Source organism: Babylonia areolata, chromosome 12 (genome assembly GCF_041734735.1).
Source record: "Babylonia areolata isolate BAREFJ2019XMU chromosome 12, ASM4173473v1, whole genome shotgun sequence".
Classification (NCBI taxonomy): Eukaryota; Metazoa; Mollusca; class Gastropoda; order Neogastropoda; family Buccinidae; genus Babylonia; species Babylonia areolata.
The window spans coordinates 12,302,099-12,307,561 of record NC_134887.1 but is presented as its reverse complement, the minus strand read 5'-3'; the positions used below and the strand labels follow the sequence as shown (position 1 = coordinate 12,307,561).

General features: G+C 41.5%; 1 pseudogene; it reads left to right on the top strand.

Annotated features, from left to right (window-relative positions):
- Positions 1–4,994: 4,994 nt before the first annotated feature.
- Positions 4,995–5,113, top strand: LOC143288658 (5S ribosomal RNA; annotated as a pseudogene).
- The last annotated feature ends 350 nt before the right edge of the window (positions 5,114–5,463 follow it).

Here is a 5,463-nt window from a genome sequence, read left to right as displayed (position 1 = left end):
ATGGGAGGGAGAGCACATGTACGCTTGTGTGTATGTGTGTGTGTGTGTGTGCGCGCGCGCGCATGCGTGTTTTTTTTGCGTGTGTGTTTGATGTTGTGTATGAATATGGTGTCATTTGCATGCCTATGTGATGTTGCGTGTGTTATGGTGTGGTTTCTGTGTGTGTGTGTGTGTGTGTGTCTGTGTGTCTGTGTGTCTGTGTAGGTGTAGATGTAGGTGTGTGTGTGTGAATGTGTGCGTGCATGCATGTGCACACACATGGTGGAATATTACTGGTTCCTAACAACATCAAAACATCACTATCATCCTAAACATATTTCAGTTTCAATTTTCGTTTTATTCATTAATTTTCCGGATCTCCTTTCTTAGACAGTTTCGATATCTTCTCTCTCTCCCTGTCTTTCTCTCTGTCTCTCTCCCTCATTCTGTGTTTGTGTGTCTCTCTCTCTCTCCCTCTCACGCACACACACTCTCTCTCTCTCTCTCTCTCTCTCTCTCTCTCTCTCTCTCTCCCCTCTCTGTCCCTCTCTCTCTCTGTCTCTCTGTAAAATATTAACAGAACCATTTCCTTTCGTTCCCCCAGCACCGTGTCTCCCCAGTGCACGTGACAATGGTTTCTTTCCGTCTGACAGTAAAGAGGGTTCAGGCAGAAGTGTCCCACTTGTCTGGTCCCTTCACCTCCTGTGGTATTCTAGATCTTGGCCGTAATCAAATTGTCTGAAGTGGTCCACGGAAAGAGACTCTCAAAGGTGTGTGGGTGGTGGTGGTCTTTCTTAAGCTGATAGCTTAGTACGTACGTATCGAGAATTTCTCAACAATTTCTAAAGGAATACAGTCGGGTGAGTTTGAAAATTTAAAAGATTGTACGTAGTTGGATTTTGTAAAATGTAAATGTGTATGGAAGTCTCTATATGGGAGGGAGAGCACATGTACGCTTGTGTGTATGTGTGTGTGTGTGTGTGTGTGTGTGCGCGCACGCATGCGTGTTTTTTTGCGTGTGTGTTTGATGTTGTGTATGAATATTGTGTCATTTGCATGCCTATGTGATGTTGCGTGTGTTATGGTGTGGTTTCTGTGTGTGTGTGTGTGTGTGTGTGTGTGTGTGTGTGTGTATGTGTGTCTGTGTATGTGTAGGTGTAGGTGTGTGTGTGTGAATGTGTGCGTGCATGCATGTGCACACACATGGTGGAATGTTACTGGTTCCTAACAACATCAAAACATCACTTAATTTCCATGTGGATTAATAAAGTGTTTTTGATTTGATTGATCATCCTAAACATATTTCAGTTTCAATTTTCGTTTTATTCATTAATTTTCCGGATCTCCTTTCTTAGACAGCTTCCATATCTTCTCTCTCTCTCTCTCTCTCTCTCTCTCTCTCTCTCTCTCTCTCTCCCTCTCAGGTCAGGTGAGTTTGAAAATTTTAAAGATTGTACAAAGTTGGATTATCCTTAGTAAACGTTTGTGGATGTATCTGTGTGTGTGTGTGTGTTTGTGTGTTTGTATGTCTGTGTCTGTGTGTCTGTGTGTATCTGTGTGTGTGTGTGTGTGTGTGGTTTGTTAAAGTGTATTATGGCGTTGTGTGTCTGTCTGTGTGTTTGTGTGGGTGTGTACGTGAATGTTTATATGCATGCATGTACACACACACATGGTGGTATGTAAGTGGTTCCTAACAGCATCAAAACATCGCTATACTGCTAAAAAAAAGTATTTCAGTCTTGATTTTGGTTTTATTTATTTACTTTCCTGATCTCTTTCATACATTTTGTGTACGTGCAAACACACACACACACACACACACACACACACACACACACGCATACATACATACATATATACATACAGACCCTCCCCCCAGCCCCCTCCCCACACACACATATCACACATATTCATACACTGACACCCACATGCCCAAAGCCCCCAACACACACACACACACACACACACACACACACACACACACACACATTGAAACACTCACACCCACGTCCACACCCACACGCACACATACATACACCCACACCCACACCCACAAACACACACCCCAAACCCCCAACACACACACACACACATTGAAACACTCACACCCACGTCCACACACACACACACACACACACACACACACACACACATTGAAACACTCACACCCATGTCCACACCCACACACACACACACACACACACACACACACACACACAAACACACACCCCAAACCCCCAACACACACACACACACACACACACACACACATTGAAACACTCACACCCACGTCCACACACACACACACACACACACACACACACACACACACATTGAAACACTCACACCCCACGTCCACACCCACACGCACACATACATACACCCACACCCACAAGCACACGCCCCAAACACACACACACACACATTGAAATACTCACACCCACGTCCACACCCACACGCACACATACATACACCCACACCCACACCCACAAAAACACACCCCAAACCCCCAACACACACACACACACGCACACACACACTCACACACGTGTACACACACACACACTCACACACGTGTACACACACACACACACACACACACACACACACACACACACACACACACACACACACACACACACACGTGTACACACACACACACACACACACACACATCCAAGCTGACCAGTGGAGGAGGTCTGGCCTGACACAGCAGGGGGAGAGAAAAAAAAAGAAGAAAAAAATCGAATATTTACACGTGCTGCCCGTGCAAGACGCCGAGAGAGAGTTGACAGATTGTGTGAACTCACACAACCTCAGAAAGGAGAGAAACAGTTTGAAAGCAAAGGACATACGGTGTTTTTTGTTGGTTGGTTTTGGTTGGTTGTTTTTTTTCAGTACACACGATGATATTTTCTTTCTGTATTTTGACTCTAAAAAAAAAAAAAGATTAACTTCAGTGGAACAAATCTTGTGAAATGTTGTTTCGTTATGTTATAGGGTGGGGTGTTTTTTTGTTTTTTTTTTCTTTTCTTTTTTTTTATATATATATATTTCTACATGGAGAAATACTACCTGCGCAAGCAAAAAAAGTTGTTGTTGCTGCTTTTGTTTTGTTTTAAATAAAAATAACAAAACATAAAAAAAGAGAAATAAATAAATGAATTTTTTTTAAAATAAAATAACAAAACTTAAAAAAAAGAAAAATAAATAAATAATAAAATAAAATAAAATAACAAAACTTTATTAAAAAAATAAATAAATAAATAAATAAAAGATAAATAAATGAATAAATAAATAAAACAAATAAATACAAAATAATAGATAAATACATAAAAATACTAATAATAATCATGATATTTATAAGGCGCAAAATCTTGATGAAGTCAACTCTAAGCGTGCACACACACACACACACACACACACACACACACACACACGCATAACATAAATAAACGTATAATGAAACAGTAAATCACTGGGAATCCTCATTCTCTCTCTCTCTCGCTCATAACTGATTTACATCTTGGTAGGATAAATACAGATACATATATTCACCCCAAACTCCCTACAAGTGAAGAACAATTGGGGGAGGTGATTGTGTCTGAAGCGCAGCAGCATGTCAGGGGAGGAAACTGCTATGAAAGTATGATTATAACCTGTGAAGAGTTATGTCTCTTCGACCTGCTGGGCCACTGGGCATGTACAAGTAAGTGTTCATCTCTGTGAGTGTGTGTTTGTGTGTGTGTGCCGTGGAAGCTGCGATACGTAGACTAGAAATGAGTGTGTGGAGGAGGGGGTTGAGGAGGTGCAAGGTAATGTGTGTGTGTGTGTGTGTGTGTGTGTGTTGGAGCTCATGTACGTTTATATGTATTTGACTGTGCTTTCATATATGTGAAACTGCATGTTTGGTGCATTTCTGTTATGCATGTGTGGGTGTATGTGTGAATGTGTGTCTTCATATTTTACATTTATTCGCTTATTTATCACCATTGTTGTCTTATTTATTTATTTATTTATGTTTTATTATTATCATTTTATTAGTATTACTAATATTATTACTACTACCTTTTTCTGTATTATAACTATTATTTATTTATTTATGCAAGCTTATCTATTATCTATTCCCCCGGGGTTTTTTGTTGTTTTTTTGTTTTTTGGTTGGGGTTTTTTTTGTTTGTTTGTTTTTTCTCAAGGCCTGACTAAGCGCGTTGGGTTACGCTGCTGGTCAGGCATCTGCTTGGCAGATGTCTCTTTGATAGGATGTTTGTCTGTTTGTCTGTCTGTCTGTCTGTCTGTCTGAATAGCTGTCAGTCTGACTATTTCTTTGTATGTCCGTCGGTCTGACTAGATGTTAGTCTGTCTTTGAAATTAATTTTTTTCGGCTGTGGTGGTGTGATCAGTCGTGTGCATTGACACGAGTGACAGAAAGGAAGATAACCTAAACTGTCAGTGTAGTGATCGGTAAAGATTTTGACAGCTTACCTTCAGTTTAGAATACTAAACTCAGGGGGCCGTTCAAATGAAAAAATAGAGGTTGTTTTAGACTGACCTTGATGCGCTGAGTCGAATGCAACCCTCAGCTAAGCTCTACGGCCACTCCTTGTCAATGAAACAGAGACATAATAAATAGTAAACTCAGTCGGTCACTTCCCGAGCAACTATCGGCGAGCCATTTTGATGACGCGTTCACCCACGTGATCAGCAGTCAAAATGGCGTGCAGGTCTGGAAGGAGTACTACTTACCGTGCATTTGATCCAGTTTCGTGGCAAAAGGAGTGGTCTTAGAGCTTAGCTGAGGGTTGCATTCGACTCAGCGCATCGAAGTCAGTCTAAAACACCTTCTACTTTTTCATTTTAACGGCCCCAGAGTTTAGTATTCGAAACTGCAGGATTACCTGTAATTGATTTACGCATTAACCCGCGATAGGAAAAGAGCGAAAAGGAGGATAAGAAGGCGAACGCTTCTTCAGTGTTTGCTATAAATTATGATCCTTGAATTTCCAGTTTCTGTCGCCAACGGCCATACCACGTTGAAAACACCGGTTCTCGTCCGATCACCGAAGTTAAGCAACGTCGGGCCCGGTTAGTACTTGGATGGGTGACCGCCCGGGTGTGGCCGTGTATGGGGGAATCTAAATGAGCGGCGTGGGAGTAATGCCACTGAAACGGTGCAGATGATGGGGAAGCAAAAAAAAAAAATAAATAAATAAAAATCACATTCTTTGGTTATTTTGGTTGATGTATCACGAGTCTCGAACGTTGTTAACGAAGCTAGGGGAGTGTTCAGTATTTTTCACGTCTGAGCTGAGCAAGCTATTTATCTGTTCCAACGGTGTTCGTGATCGATAATACTTACGTCAGCGAGTTTAAAATAAGCTTGGTCGGTGTTTCTGACACCGTGTGAAAATGTATATGCGCTTATGTGAATAGGTTGCCAGAGACTTGGTCCCAACCGTTCCTCGTAGACAAATCAAGGGGAAG